The sequence below is a fragment of the Pleurodeles waltl genome, chromosome 7, assembly GCF_031143425.1.
Source record: "Pleurodeles waltl isolate 20211129_DDA chromosome 7, aPleWal1.hap1.20221129, whole genome shotgun sequence".
In the NCBI taxonomy this organism is placed as follows: domain Eukaryota; kingdom Metazoa; phylum Chordata; class Amphibia; order Caudata; family Salamandridae; genus Pleurodeles; species Pleurodeles waltl.
Window position 1 is genome coordinate 590196997 of NC_090446.1, and position 16971 is coordinate 590213967.

Consider the following 16971-nt stretch of genomic DNA (forward strand, 5'->3'; position numbering starts at 1 on the left):
TTAGATGTTTTGGCAGTCATTCAAGGCCACTGGGCCATCTACGGATAAAATTCCTACCCATTTTAGCACAGTTAAGCTGGATGTGGCATTTTCTTCCAATGTGTAGCCATGAAGATAAGAAAAGCAATGTGCAGCACTGTCTAATTGAGGCAGCTTGAGAGAGGGTAGCCTGAACAGCCAATTCGCTTCTGCAACGTGGCTTCCCAAACAATGCCATGGACGACACTTAGACGTCACCAGAGGTCGCGGTTATTTACTTTATTAACTTGTTTGTTCTTATCAGCTGTACTCTCTAGCTCAGGGGTCTCCAACCTTTTCTGTAATAGGAGCTACTTATGTTCAATGAAAATCATCCTGAGCTACTAATATTGTTATTAGTTATTGTAATTGTGACCACATCAGAAAAAATTACAATAGTAGCCGCCAAATGTAAGATTACCAACAGTGATCATCTCATTTCATCAATTATGGTTGCCAGCAGTAATTTAAAAAAAGTGACTTTGTCAGGGTGTAATGCCTCTACATGGTAATACATAACAGCCATAGCTGCTATGCATCTGGCACCAAGGTAATGATGTTAGAAATAATTCTCCCTAGTGGCACATAATTTCCCTCTTTAATGTCTGTCTAAATATATTTTGGAAATTCAACCATTTTTTTCAAAAAATCAGTTTTTGAGATCTGAAAATAGAGACAGTTTCTTCTTGTTTACAATTTTGGCACAAATATAATACTTCATCTAAGCACAAACTTCTTAACTAGTAGTCTGGCCTTCTCACAGGAGAGCTAGCTGCAGGTAGCTGGAGAGCTACTAATAGCTCACAAGCTACTGGTTGGGGATGCCTGCTCTAGCTATTTCCTGCAGTTTAATGTGGATAATGTGATGTCACGTTAGGTCAAATGGCATGTGCCATTTCCTATACGTCATTAAAATAATGATTACCAACTTTGACGCCCAAAAAATCAAAATCCTACCTCTTTTTTGTAGTATCCTGTGAGTTAGAGATGACGGGACCCTGTAGAACTGTGACATAAGTGTAACGGTGTGGTTAATAGAATTCATGATTCAGAATGTTGAGTTCATGGCTACATGCAGAGGAATAAAGACATGTAATGCAAGGCCCTGTGTGGCATAATCATTTACAGGTACTGAGGATGGGGAGGATGCTAAAACTGGTGACGAGATGGGGATATGTAACCCGATGAACCTACAGTGCTTTTCCAGAGAGTGTGCCATGATCCAGCAAACTGCTTGTGCATGCCATGCCACACGTGCCTCAATCGAAGTGAAGATCGACGTTTGGCCTATGTGGAGTCAAAGTCCCACTCAGCCGCTTCCAAGCTTACGAAGAAGAAAAAAGTCTTACAGAGAAATTTGTGTAATATTGACCAGGAACCTGCTGATGAGGCAGAGAAAGAGGTACTGCACCACAATGCAACACAAAGCTATAAGATAAATTGAACTATAATGCTAAAGGTAGTGACAACCAGGCACTGAAAAAGCTGAAGGCTGCGATTGCAGGGTACAGAGAAGCGCTAAAGGCAGTGATAGCTGAGTGCAAGGAAGTGCTAAAAGCAGTGATGGTGCTATACGGAGAAACACTAAAGGCAGTGAAAACCAGGCACAATGCAGAAGGGTGAGAATGGGAAAGAACAGATGCATGAGAAAAAGTCCAACAATCAATCAATCAAACTGGATTTGTAAAGTGCAGCTTGTCACCCGAAAGGGTATCTGGCGCTGAGCGTGTAGTTGCTTAAATCAGTCAGGTCTTGAGTCATTTCCTGAATTCCAGAAAGGAGGAGGCGGTCTGCAGGTGAAGGAGGAGTTCGTTCTAGGATTTGGCTGCGAGGTAGGAAAAGGAGTGTCTTCCACTGTTGCTCCGGCAGATGCGAGAGGTGTGCGAGAGAAACGGAGAGGGAAGAGGAGCCCAGAAGTCTGGCGGTTGATAGAAGTTCAGGCCGTGGTTGATGTCTGCTGGTTCTTGATTGTGAAGAGCTTTGTAGGTGTGGATCAACATCATTAATTGGCATCCCTTCCAGATGGGGAGCCAGTGGAGCCACCTGAGGTGAGTGGTAGTGTGGGTCCATTTAGGGAGGTCGATGGTGAGTATGCCATTGAATTCTGTATAGTGTCAGGAGGTGTGTGATAATTCCTATGTAGTGCGTTTCCGTAGTCCAGTCGGCTCATGACCAGGGTCTGAGTGACGGTACATCTGGGGTTGACGGGGAGCCATTTGAAGATCTTATGTAGCATGCAAAGCCTTGGGAAGCAGGCGAAGGAGACGATGTTGATTGGGTTTTTCGTGGTGAACTTCCTATCCAGGATGATGCTGAGGTTGCAAGCGAGGTCTGTCGGGCTGGGTGATGGTCCAAGTTCTGTGGAGCACCAGGAGTCATTCCATGGTAAGGTGTTGTTTTCAAAGATCAGCACTTCTGTCTAGCCAGTATTGAGTTTTATACATTCGGCGATGTCCGTCATGCACCTGGGGAAGCTAGCATGCATGGTGGAAGGGTCTTCTGAAAGTGAGAGGATCAACTGGGTGTCGTCTGATTAGGATATGATGTTCAATCCATGGGATCTGGCAATGTTGTCCAGAGGGGATATGTAGATGTGGAACAATGTGGGGCTGTGGGATGAGCCTTGGGGGCGCAGCAGATGATATCCCTGGGTTCCGAGATGAAGCGAGGCTGGCAGGAAGGATGTGATCCACTTGAGGGCATCTCCTTGCATTCCTATGTGATGTAGCCTAAAGATACGGGTGTGATGGAAAATGGTGTTTAATGCTGTTGAGACAAAACAAGTACTTGCTTTAAAAGACGAAGAAGGCGCACCCGACGACCTGAGTTCAAATACTGAGCCAGTACCTCCAGAATGTGCAAAGTTAGGTGCACATCAAGCGCTGTTTGAATAGCACATACTTTCACAGACTGTATAAGGAGGCATGAAATACACAGCTGCCGCCTTCATGAAACCACCACTTCCAGTCAATACCGCCAAGAAGCAGAATATTGGCGACAGATGGACTGCCTGGATAGAAGCTTTTGATGATTTAATTAATGCACTGGAAGAAGCAGATGACAAAAGATTATCAAATATCTTAATCTTAAGAACCTTGCAGGTGAAGAAAAGCAAATAATGAAGAAAATACTATATGCTGATGAAGTCTCATACCATCAAGTCAAAGAAGTGCTAAATATCAAGTTCAAACCAATGCCGAATGTTGATTACAAAATATATATTTTCAACCAGGAAAGATAGAGAGCTGTTTGTTGAATTTGTTGAAAGACTTGATACACTCATCAAACATTGTAAGTTCAATGAATTCAATGATGAAGAAGCTATACCTCTCAGAGGTATAGATGGTTGTTTGTCAGATCAATTCAGAGGGCGAGTGCTGAGAGAAATACTTAGGCCCTCATTATGAACATGGCGGGAAAGACCGCACTGCCGGTCTAGACCGCCAAATAATGAAGGACATGAAAAACAGCCAGCGTGTAAACCACTCACCGCCAGCAGAGGAGGCCAACATCAACGGAAGAGGCCGTCCCAGGCTGACGGAAAGGCCCCACCCGCCCAACAAATAATGAAGCACAAGACCGCCGTCAGTTCTGGGACGGGAACCATCGCTGCGCAAAGCCTGGTGGAAAAGAACAATATAAAAGGAAATACTCACTGAAGGCACACATAACACGCAACCTACTAAACAAGGGAAGAAAGGGCACAGTTACACAGCCACCCACCCCACCCACCCTGCAAAGCACTCCCAACCCCTCAAACCATCACAAGCCATACACACCTGAACAAGAGGTGCTTACCCGGCACAAGGCCAATACAACCTGTCCAAAGAACACACATGTGCACACCATACTCCCACAATGAAATGATGAACCACATCTCCAGAGTGTGCCAACAGCAACAATGGGCACTCAAACTTTAATAACGTAGGTAATTCAATGTCCAAATAAGGACATTGGCCAGTCCAGCATTTAAAGGCTGAAGGGCCCAAATGGCCCAAACTTGACTCCCACATGTGCACATGGTACTCCACCATCAAGGGACATCAATGGGGCACGCATGCACATGAGGGAACGAGGCAGGGGGTGGCGGGTGTGGGGACTTATGTCTGGGAGGGGGGGCTTGGGCTTACGTTTGCGAGGTGGAGGGGGTTTGGGTTTAGTCTTGGAAGGTGAGGGAGGGGGCCTGGACCGGGGGTGGGGGGGGGCAGATGTACCAGGGCCAGCACAGGGCTTCTTGCTCACTGGGGAAAGGACACGGGAATGGGAAGGACAGACTGGGGCGGACTTAGACGTGGAAGAAGTGGACAGGGCGAGGAGGTGGGCATGTTTAGGGATGAGACGGGGTGGGCCAGTGGGTTTGAAAAGGTCAAAACGGGACAGGAAAGTTTTTTTTGGGACAGTTGGGGCGGATTTAGAGGAAGGTGTGAGAGTGGAGGTAGAGGGATTGCTTGTACCAGGTGTAGGTGTGCTGGATGTGGATGCAGGTGCTTGTACAGTATGCTGAGGTGTGGTGGATGTGTGTTGGGTGGGTGTCTGGGAACATTTGAGTGTTTTGGGAGGAGGTAAGGTGGATACAGTGGGACAAGACAGGCTGCCAGTGTACATGGATGTTGTCTGGGTGTCTGCAAGTCTGGTGAGTGTGCTGCAAGTGTCAGTGAATGTTGTTGTGGTGAGTGCAGGTGTGGTGTCTGGGGTGCATGACTGGAAGTCTGATGTTGTGGTGACTGTAAGAATGGGGTCTGCAACAGTGACTGAGGGTGCAGTTCTTGTGGGTGTGCATGTTGAGGTGACAGACAGGGAGGCAGGAGAGGTGGACACACTGAGGGAAGTGGATGTTGCTGTGTGTGCCTTTGTATGTTGGCTGTGTGTATGCCTGTTGTGGGAAGTGTGGTGCTTGTGTTTCTGTATATGTTTTTTGTGTGTTGAGGTGTGTACTTGGCTCTCTGAAAGTGTGCTTGAGATGGGTGAAGGGAGTGGGGTGCTGGAAGGGTAGAGATGGTTGAAGGGGGGACGGAAAGGCCAGGGACACTGGCTGCAGTCAAAGAGGAGGCCAGAGCCTGAAAAGATCTCCATAGGCCAGACATGGCACCATGAATGCCTTCCAGGTATGCATTGCATTGCTGCATCTGGGATGCTAGCCCGTGGATGAAATTCACGCTGGATGTCTGCCGTACAGAGGTGGTCCTCAGGAGGTCAATAGCCTCCTCCGTGAGGGCAGCAGGGCTGACTGGGGCAGGGGATGAGGCGCCTGGGGCAAAGGAGACGCCCAGCCTTCTGGGTGAGCGGGCATGGGCAACTGGGAGGGAGCAACTGGGAGGGCGGTGATGGTATGGGGGTGGCGGAAGACGTCAAAGAATGGGTGGGCCCACTAGTGTTGTAGTTTAGCAGCGATTAGATTAAGCATTAGCAGAAGATATCTTGTATTTAGTAACTATTGTGAACATTTCGCGAAATCCATTTTGTATTCATGGCAGCCATTTTCTCTGCCACATGCTGCCATGTGCTCACCATGTGCTCTGTCCTACCTTTCTGTTAACTACTCTTGAAAATCTGCCTAGTGACAAGTTATATTTAGCATCTCCCACTTTCGCACATGCTCAGTAAGGTCTGCAGCTGTTAGTCCTTGAAAACTGTTAGCCCCTCCTACCTGTCGACTGTGCATTTCCACATGACCTTACATGTATGCAAGTCTTGCTTCTATAATTGTACCACCTCCTTTTAGCCCCTGCGTGGGTATAAAAGGACCATGCTCTCTCAGTTCAGTGTGCTACTTCCAACATTACCGAAGGGTGTTGTTTGAACTGTAGTACCACCTCAAGAGGTTTATTAAACTTTGTCTTTTATTTCAGTTTCTGTGCCAACTTCTTCCTACATGGTCTGAGGACTTTGTGCAGAGAAAGGTGAACCCCTTGCACTAGTAGGCCTTGCTGAGGCTTACTTCAACAAATTGGCGCCCGAACAGGGACTCATCGGCGACTCGGACGCCCAACGGATTGGTCGCGACGAAGGATTGGGATCTCGCTGCGGACGATCAATGCCTGAGGAGACCTGAGTCTTGGCAAACACTGTGTTTTTTCCTTCTTTCTGATTTGACCATCCAGGTGGCGCCGGTCCTGGACTGAGATCCTTTTTGTTCATTCGTCATGCAGCGACCATTTGGTCGATTTTAGAACTTGGTAGTTGGAACCTGGACACCCTGTGATTGGTAAGAGCCGTTTTACGGCACTTGCTGTGGGTTTTGATGCCTTTGTTTGGTAATGTAGTTTAGCACTACTTACTGTGGCTCTCATGTTTTGGGTGACTAGTCAATTTGTTTCCTTTGAATTGATATATAAATTGCAATTTATATAGGCAGGTAATGAGGAGAATTTTCTCCAATTGAATTTTGATTTGAACGGCACCTTAAGTGCTACTTTGATTATAATACTGCATATTCTGCACTATTTTTTGGCATGCCTGTTTTTAGCGCACTTCGTAGGATGTGTTGCTTTTGTAATGGTACCAATTTGAGACTGGAAGAATCGCAACCGGCACCCCCAGAGGGGACGCCCAATAGAGATATGTATGTTAAACATGGTCTTTCTTCTATAATGTACAGCACATTAAGGAATAAATACACTTGTGCGGATCCTGAGTTACGTTGGCCTATGCATGGGTCATTTGATTTGCGAAAGATTGAGTATGTGGAACAATGTATGTCTAAGCGAGATATGTTTGACTGTGTACGAATGTGGGAGAAAGAAGTGCGTGGACGAGTGAAGCGTGAGCAAGCCTTGCTTGAGAAAAAGCAGCGGAAGAATGTATATGTGAAAGCATTGGAAATGAGAAATAAATAAATAAATGACTTAAAGGAGCTAGAAGAGAAAGAACATAAATTACAGGTAACTGGCCAATACACTGTTAGGCAACCTATCCTTAATAAACCACATGATGATTTTTTGTTACTAGATCGCCCTCCACCTCAGTTCGGAGCAACAGAAGATGCAAGACTGTCGCTCTATGTTGCCTGCTGACCGTGCGTCTGAGCTTAGATCTATTGCTCGTAAAACAATTCGTAGCTTTGTCTCTGCTTCTGAACTTTTAGACAACATGAAAGGGTGGACGGAAAAAGAGCAGCTATATTTTACTGAGGCATTTGGCTCAAAAGTTATTGAACTATATCGGAAATATTCTGATGAATTAGAGCCCGATGATGTAGCAGCTGATCATAAGCAAATGCGTGATGGTCTTTTTGTTTTCTCCTAGGTGGCTGATGCAATCAGGCGTTTGGAAAAATTATGTGTTGCGGCAGTCCGTTTGCAAGAGGAGAAAAGGGCTGTGGACGTAGTTGAACTGACATCTCAGACTGGTGGGGTGCAAGCTTCCATCTTCGGAACAGATAAGACTATGATAGTTCACGCGAAACCAATGCGGGAGGCCGCGCCTTTGTATGTTCCTCCTAAAGGATTGGGTACACGTGATGATAAAACTTCTGTTGATGCTAAAGGTTATTTTATTTATAATTGGGTGTATACTCCTTGGAATAGGGAAGATGTAATGGCACTTAAAACAGCATTACCTGACCCGCAGAAAAATCCAGCCGCCTTTTATGAGGAAGTTGAGGGAGCAATTAGTTCTTGTACTATGACTTTGGCTGACATTGATTTATTTTTCGGATTGATATTACCGCCAGATATGTGGAGAACTGTTCGTAAAATTGATGATCGTGCAGTTTTTGGGGCTTCATGGAAAGAATTAGAACAGATGGACGGGGATAGGGAACCTGCGAAAAAGCCATATCAGTTGATTCTAGATCTTCCCGCAGCCATATTAAGTTAAAAACGATTATTCCCCTAAAAAGATAGATTGGACTGTTTTAGCGTCTTGTAAGCAAAAGGCAGATGAATCGGTCTCTGATTTCTTTACACGCTTTAAAGAAGCATTTCATGATTTTAGCAGCCAGTTATTGTCAGATGATACGGGCAGACATTTGTTACCAGGAATAGCTAGTCGTCTAAAGGCTAGTGAAAGTTCATGGACTACCTCTACTCCGGTTTCTCTTTTGACTATGGCTCAGTATTATGAACGTCAGGAATTAGAAGCAAAAGGTAGCGAGGATAAAAAGATTAAAGAATTAAAGACGAAGGTTATGTTGGCTCAAGCTTATGGTCCGCCTTTCAGAGGTAGTGATAGAGGTAGACGTGGACCTTATGGTTCTTCTTACACTCGTTCGAATTTGTCTGTTGATCAGTGTGTGTATTGTAAGAAATTTGGGCATTGGGCTGCCGATTGTCCAGCACTACGTGTTCAGCAGTGTTCACGTGGTCTGGGACAAATGAGAAATCGCTCAGGATATTCAGGACCTAGAAGAAGCACGAATGATCATACTAGGGTTGATGCTAATGCACGAGGGCAGTTTGGGTTTAACACTTTTGATAGACGGAACCAATACCAGATGTCTAACCATGTGAAGCCTGATTTCCAAGATTCTGATTATGCATAGGATTGCCTAGGATGGGGTAAGGAATCAGTTGAAGTTCCAGTAGATCAGAGGGGTCCCTATGTTACAGCACATGTTTTGGGTTCTACTGATCAGTTGCTGGTTGATACAGGAGCTACTCGTAGCGCCTTGTCTAAACAATTGATTCCAAGGGCTCCCCTGTCTGGCTTAACCATTACATCGATTTTGATGGAACACCTTCCCCTAGCCCATTGTCACAACCACTTGCATTCCATGTTGATAAATTTACTGCTCCATGTCCATTTTTGCTTTCTCCAAATACACCAGACAATACTGTGGGTCTTGATATGCTCAAGTATTTCAGGGCTACAATACGATGCTCTCCTGAAGGGGTGCGTGTTATTTTAAATGATAATCATCCTGTGATGGACAGAGTTTGTCTTGTTAAAGAGGATATTGCATTAGCTTCACTCCCTAGTACTTTGTGGGCTACTTCAGATACTGATGTGGGACAAATGATTATTCCACCGGTACATATTAGTGTCAAGGAGGGAGCTGTATTGCCACGTTTGCCTCAATACAAAATTTCACAGGAGGGCGAAGAAGCACTCACACGAATTGTGCATGATCTTATTGCAGTTGGAGTTGTTGAGGAAGTTCTGTATAATGTTTGTAACAGTCCGATTCTTCCTATTCTGAAAAAGGATACTGATACCAGGATCTACCGATTCATTATTGATTTACGAGAAGTCAATAAGATTGTGATACCACAATATCCTGTGGTATCTGACATCACGACACTTCTTACTTTGGTTCCCCCAACAGCAACTACGTTCTCTGTGATAGACTTGAAGAATGCTTTCTTTTCGATCCCTATTCATCCTGACAGCCGATATTTGTTTGGTTTTACTTTGAATAAACGATCATATAGATTTTGCAGAGTTCCTCAAGGCTATACAGACAGTTCAAGTATTTATAGTCAAGCGTCAAAACGACAACTTGATTCTGTTGTTTTGCCTGAAGGTGTGGCTCTCATACAATATGTCGATGATATTTTGTTGGCGGCTGATACCCCTGAGCAATGTGAAAAGTGCACTTTGTCCTTACTGTCTTTTCTTGCTTCACACCATCATAAAGTGTCACGAAAGAAATTGCAGTATTGTAGACCAAAGGTAACCTATTTAGGTCACCTTTTGTCTAAGGAGGGCCGTGCACTTACATCAGATCGTATTGAAGCAATTTTAGACACACCAGTACCCTCTACTCAGAAAGATGTTCATGCATTCCTTGGTCTTACTTCTTTTTGTAGGCAATGGATATTAGGGTTTTCACACATTGTCAAACCTTTGCTAGCACTTTTGACTAAAGATACTCCAATGCCCCTCCCATGGACAGATGAATGTGAGACTGGTTTCCGGCAGCTACGACAAGCCCTTTGTTCCGCACCAGTGTTAGGTACTCCAGATTACATGAAGCCTTTTGCACTTTACGTACATGAGAAAGATGGATGTGCATTGTCAGTTTTAGTACAGACACATGGCGATAAGCAACGTCCCTGTGCATATTTTTCAGCAGTACTTGATCCTGTCGCTCGATGGTTGCCTGGGTGTTTTAGTTCAGTTGCCGTAACAGCTGTGTAAATACGTCAGAGTGAAGGGATAGTTTTGTCACATAAGCTGCTGGTGTTAGTACCACATGCGGTTGATGCTCTTTTAAATCAAACAAAGACACAACATTTAACTAGCGCTCGCATAACAAGTTATGAATTGACATTGCTGGCTCCTCACATTACACTGAAGAGATGTGCAACACTAAATCCAGCCACTTTGTTGGCATATCCGGTGACTCAGCCTCAGTCACAAGAAACACATGATTGTATATTCCTTACCAAAGAACAGACAAAGGGTCGTATTGATTTACAAGATACGCCCCTTCCAGATGTAGACAGGGAATTGTGGGTTGATGGGTCTTGTTTGAAGTTGCCAGATGGTACGACCTCAGCTGCATATGCAATCACCACAATACACACGGTAGTGGAGACAGCTCGTATACCACAGAAGTCAGCTCAAGCAGCTGAACTAATAGCTTTGACACGAGCATGTGAGCTTAGTACTGACTTATGTGTGAACATTTATACAGACAGCCGCTTTGCTTTTGGAGTGGCTCATGATTTTGGTTTGCTTTGGAAGGAGAGAGGCTTTCTCACATCCCACGGGATGCAGATAATGCACAGAGAATTAGTGCATAACCTCTTGACTGCATTGACATATCCAAAGAAACTAGCTATTGTGAAATGTAGTGCACATAAGAAAGTGACCGATAAGATAGGGCAAGGTAATGCTCTTGCAGACCGCGTAGCACGTGAGACTGCGATGCAGCGAAGTACTACTTCTATGTATGTAGTGAAGTCACAAGCTGAACGTTGGCATAATGCTAGACAAGACGTATTAGATATACAGAAATCTGCTTCTGTGAAAGAACGTGAGCAATGGTCTGAAGATGGAGAATTGGATGATGAGGGCTGTTGGCGGAATAAGCAGATGGATAAATGGAAATTGCCTATAGCTTTTGTACAACCTATGGTTCAGATGGCACATGGGCTGGCACATGTTGGAGCTTCAACAATAACGAAGTTGCTTACGCAAGTTTGGGAGCATCCAGAAATTTCCAGTACAGTTAAGAGAGTAGTACAGTCTTGTTTGATCTGTTTACAATACAATCCTGGAAAAGGGACACGTACTCCTGCGGGAGGGTTTGCTACACCAACTGCACCTTTTGAAGTTCTACAAATGGATTATATTCAGCTTGAACGCTGCAACAATTTAAAGTATGTCTTGGTGGTGGTATGTGCCTTCAGTAAATGGATAGAGGCGTACCCCACAAAGGATAATACTGCCATTACCACAGAAAAGGTGCTTTTGAAATAATTTTTCCCTAGGTTTGGTGTTTGCAGACTTTTATGGAATGATAACGGACCTCATTTTGTTGGGGAAGTTATTAAGTATGTCCTGAAAGGCTTAGGGATCAAACAGAAGTTCCATGTGGTTTTCCACCCACAATCAGCAGGGTTGGTGGAAAGGTATAATGCTACTTTGAAGCTGAAGTTAGCGAAGATACAGGCTTCCACATCCTTAACTTGGCCGGATGCATTACCGTTGGCATTATTGTCTATTAGGTCAGTGCCACACTCTCGACTCGGCCTTAGTCCTTATGAAGTGGTTTTCGGGAGGTCAATGAATATTTGGGGAGTTCCTAAGCCAAATTCTGTATATGATGTACCTTGTGTCCTGATGAATGATTATTTGGCACAGCTAACCGACAATTTGGTTTCTATTCATCAACAGGTTCGAGAAGCACTTCCTGACAGATCTACAGGTGAAGGCCATGAACTCCGACCTGGTGACCAGGTGATGATTAAGTCCTTTGAAAGATCAAGCAGCTTGGAACCAAGGTGGCGAGGCCCAGAACAGGTGGTCCTTGCAACAAGGACAGCAGTTCGAGTGACGAACCGAAAGAATTGGGTCCATAGTACTCACTGCAAGAGAGTGCTACCTACCTTGGTGGAACCTGCTGTACTGACCGATCATCGAGAGATTTTGACTACGGAGAAAGGCCGTTCTATATCACCTGACGAATCTGCAGAGGTCTTCCCGGACCATACGACTTCTGGAGTGTCGCGATATAATTTGAGACCGAGGAAAGAATCTAAAAAATTTTTGAAAAAAACTGGTTGAGCTACCACCCTGGGTTAGTGAAACGGAGAGCCAATGTGGCAAAGGGGGGGGAGGGATCAGCCATGCATTAGAGTAGTGACACCCGTGTTGGCCCGTGGTGAAGAAATCAGCGGCTGCCCAGGGATAAGAGCTCCAACGATTATTTTTAATTCATTTCTGAAAGGGTCGATTATCACTGTTACTAAAATGAATAACAAACTGATCAATAGTACTATGGGGTTTGTTGCTGTTTTTGTGATTATAGCAATAATCACTTGGTTTGTTGAAAAGAAGGCTCCTGCTCGTGAGTTTTTTGTTGCCACTACTCCAGTACCAGAGGATCACTATTACTTTACGCTTCCCTATCAGAAGCAGAAGCACCGTCAATCGCACTTCAATAAGACTTTCATTCTGATGTTGCATCATACTCATAATGCTACAAATACTAGTAACTGTTGGGTATGTGGAATGATACCTGCACATCAAAAGAAAGGAGGAACACCTTTCATTCCTCTTCCTTTTTCACACAATGGTTCTTGTCAAGCTTGGTACACGCTTTTGTTTGCATCTGGAAAACGTGCAGAGAGCGGACTTCTTTTTCGCCTTAATAAAGTATGCTACCAAGACAAAGATGGGTATCCCCAAGCCAAAGGAACTAAATGGGAATGGGAAGAGTATCAACTGGACAATGTTTCAGTACCATATGTCTTCACAAATATAAGAGACTCTGACAAGAAAGAACAATTTGTGATTTCTGTTACAAAAACTAAAGCAGATTTATGTATAAGTAGCATTGGGCGAATTCTAGTAGGGATAAGCGATTGTACCTTGATTTTAACTATTGAGGGTATAACTAATAGTAGTTTTACAGCTTCACATAATACATATTTTGTTTGTGGTAACTATGGATATTACCAACTACCTGTTGGGTGGTCAGGTGTGTGTTATGTATCTTTTCTATTATCCCCTGTGTTTTTGGCCCCTGCATCATATCACCGAGATTTTAAACTGTTCAATGACATCATTAAAAATAGATATAAAAGGGCAATAAGTACAAATGAGGTAGACCAAACGGATACTAGCCTGCAACAATATGTTGATTTTAATTTAGGGTTGTTCTCCTTTGTGGGTGCTGCGTTAAACAGCAGGAAAGTGAGACGATTGACTAGGGTTGTGGAGGCTGTTACCAATCAGGCAGCTCTGGCACTTGGGAATATTACTGAGGAGCTCCAAATTGCGAGGATTGTAGCACTCCAAAATCGTATGGTACTTGATGTAATATTAGCTGACCGAGGTGGTGCATGTCGCATCATCGGTAGTAGTTGCTGTGTTTTTATTCCTGATCACTCACCTTCAGTATATGATGCAATATCTAAATTGAATAAAATTGCTGCAGAAATCCACACAGAGACTGGTACTTGGACTTTTTCTGGATGGTTTTGGGCTCTTGTTTCCGCCTGGGGCTGGAAACTACTGACTATCCTGTGTGTAATGATTGCAATATTTTTCACATGCTGTATCTGTATTCAGTGTGGTCCAATGTTCTGCTCCATGTGTATTACTGCTTGTATGCCTACCAAAAGAAATATTACAGAAATGAAAGCACAACATATGTTAGATAAGGAAATAGCCGAAATGATGAGCATAAATATACAAGATGAATATTTAGATTATCCTAGAAAGACGAATGTCTTTAGCTAATGCTGAAAGGGTCGTCTGTTGTAGTTTAGCAGCGATTAGATTAAGCATTAGCAGAAGACATCTTGTATTTAGTAACTATTGTGAACATTTCGCGGAATCCATTTTGTATTCATGGCAGCCATTTTCTCTGCCACATGCTGTCATGTGCTCACCATGTGCTCTGTCCTACCTTTCTGTTAACTACTCTTGAAAATCTGCCTAGTGACAAGTTATATTTAGCATCTCCCACTTTCGCACATGCTCAGTAAGGTCTGCAGCTGTTAGTCCTTGAAAATTGTTAGCCCCTCCTACCTGTCGACTGTGCATTTCCACATGACCTTACATGTATCCAAGTCTTGCTTCTATAATTGTACCTCCTCCTTTTAGCCCCTGCGTGGGTATAAAAGGACCATGCTCTCTCAGTTCAGTGTGCTACTTCCAACATTACCGAAGGGTGTTGTTTGAACTGTAGTACCACCTCATGAGGTTTAATAAACTTTGTCTTTTATTTCAGTTTCTGTGCCAACTTCTTCCTACATGGTCTGAGGACTTTGTGTAGAGAAAGGTGAACCCCTTCCACTAGTAGGCCTTGCTAAGGCTTACTTCAACACTAGGGTCCGCCACCATCAGGGAGCGCCCATCGGAGCAGGTATCAGAGTCACTACAGCCAGTGGTAATTGCCTCCCCTGTGGTACTCCCCTCGCCCTCCAACCCACTGGTCGCCCTGGCGTCGGTGGACTCTGCCTCCGCTGCATCCCCACTCGACGGTGCCACGGCTCCCTTGCCAGATGATTCTGATGTACATAGACAACACAAGAGCACAGGGGTGGGGAGACAAAACAGGACAGATATATGTTAACACCTAAATGGATGTACATATTTGGTTCACTCATACTCCCACCCAGCATATACACCAACACGCAGCACCTACAGCTATAGTCATGCCTATGCCCCTGACTAGTGGCCACAACTCTAGCATACACCTCATCTCCCACATGATACAAGGACCTGATGAACTGCAGACCTGCCCCTAATCATCTCAGTGCCCATGGGGGCCGGATTGCTGTACGACACCTGTCAGAGTACCTGGCACTGGACAGCATAGATCCTACGGCACCCTCAAACATCTATCAAAGAGGCATGACATGGTGTTGGTACTCACCCCCTTGTGGCTGCTGTGCAGCCTTCAAGCGCCCATCCAAGTCTGGATATGCCACTGCCAGAATGCGGCGCATTAGGGGGGACAGGGCCCGACTGGCACCCCTTCCTCGTTGGGAGGACTTCCCTAGCTGGGCCTCGTAGGTCTTCCTGGTCCAGCGCTGCAGGTCGTCCCACCGCTTCCTGCTGTGGTTGCTCTGCCGGCTGTAGATCCCAAGGGTCTGCACCTCCCTGGCAGTGCCCTCTTCTGATGGGCGCTGACCTGTAGGGGACACACAGAAAAGAAACACAGAGTTCAGGAAATGGCCATGTGACACCGCTGACTATATGTCCCCCATGATACGGACACTTCACAACATCATTCCACCACCTTACTCACGGTACTTGCAAAACATTCTACGCCTGTGGAGGTACATACCGACCACACATGCATTCAGGCATCCGCTACCATCAGACACATCCATGCACGTCAACCGTCTACTCACCTGCACCTCTGGTCGCCCATACACCTTGGCATACAGGGGTAGGACCCCATCCACCAGCTTCTCCAGCTCCTCCATGCCTTTCCCCTGTGACTCCTGCCATTTGAGTAACCAGAGTCAGGACACAGAGCACACTCAGTGGAGTACTTCCATGCACGGGATCTGGGAGTCAAGTGAACCTGGGGTGACGACATGGCGCATACTCCACGGTGGTGCGCACTGTTACCGCCAGCGGAGATCATGATAGGCCCAGATTCCCCATTGACAACCATGATAACCAATGAATGGGTGCACAGCAGTGAACACCGCCTTACGCCATAACAACAACAGCCCATTGAATGAGGTAACTTCCACTGCTACATATCTGGATGGCAGGGGGCTGCAATTTTGCTAGTACTTCGCAGGTATTTCCTGGTCATGGGCCCCATGCAGGCCCTATGGATCCCAGCCCTTAAACGCATGCCCACATGACTCATTTCTGCCCACAACAGTCCAGACATATAACTTCATACATGTCCCTACAGTTGTACATCATACAATGCTTGTGTGTAACCTACATAATGTACAGCAATTATTTATACACAACATGTTTTGCATATGTATGTGTGTCCCTCACAAGTGTTCTCCACTGCCCCTAGGTACAGGCCCATGTGGCGAGGAAGGGCCCCATCTGTGTACAGACCTCTTGTTGATTTGGAGACCATGGTAGAACGTTACATCATTATCAACTACAGACTCAATTGTGCTACTATCCATGAGCTATGTGCATTACTAGATCCAATACTGAGACCGGCCAATCGGAATCAGTATGCCATCCATACTGAAGTGTAAGTGCTCTCTGTACTCCATTTTCTGGCCACGGGATCATTTCAGGTGACAGTGGGCATGGGTGCAAGGTTCTCACAGCTAATGTTTAGCCTCATCCTGTCCAAATTCCTGGATGCATTTGTACTACACCTGCAGATATATGTGAAGTTTCCACAAAGGGCTGATCTCCCTGTCATCAAGTCTGACTTTTGTTCCTTTGGTAACATTTCCCATTTGATTGGTGCCATAGATGGCACCCACATAGCTCTCATCCCTCAAAGAGTAAATGAACAGGTGTACAGGAACAGGAAGAACTTCCACTCAATGAACATACAATTGGTGTGTACTGCAGACCAGTACATTTCACATGTGAATACCATGTTTCCAGGATCATTCCATGATTAATTTGTCCTGAGGAACAGCAGTGTACCACACATGATGGATCAAATACAAGGGGACAGAGGATGGCTCATAGGTGAGTGTGTATGACATTGGTTCTGTACATAGCTGACAGCCAGGGTGTCTGCAAGTAATGGCAGTCTGTTACAGTCCTGTTTCAACCACTTTTGCAGGTGATTCTGGCTATTCCAACATGTAGTGGCTCCTGACACCTGTGAGAAATCCTAGGACAGATGCAGAGAGGAATTACAATGAGGCCCATGGACGTGTTAGG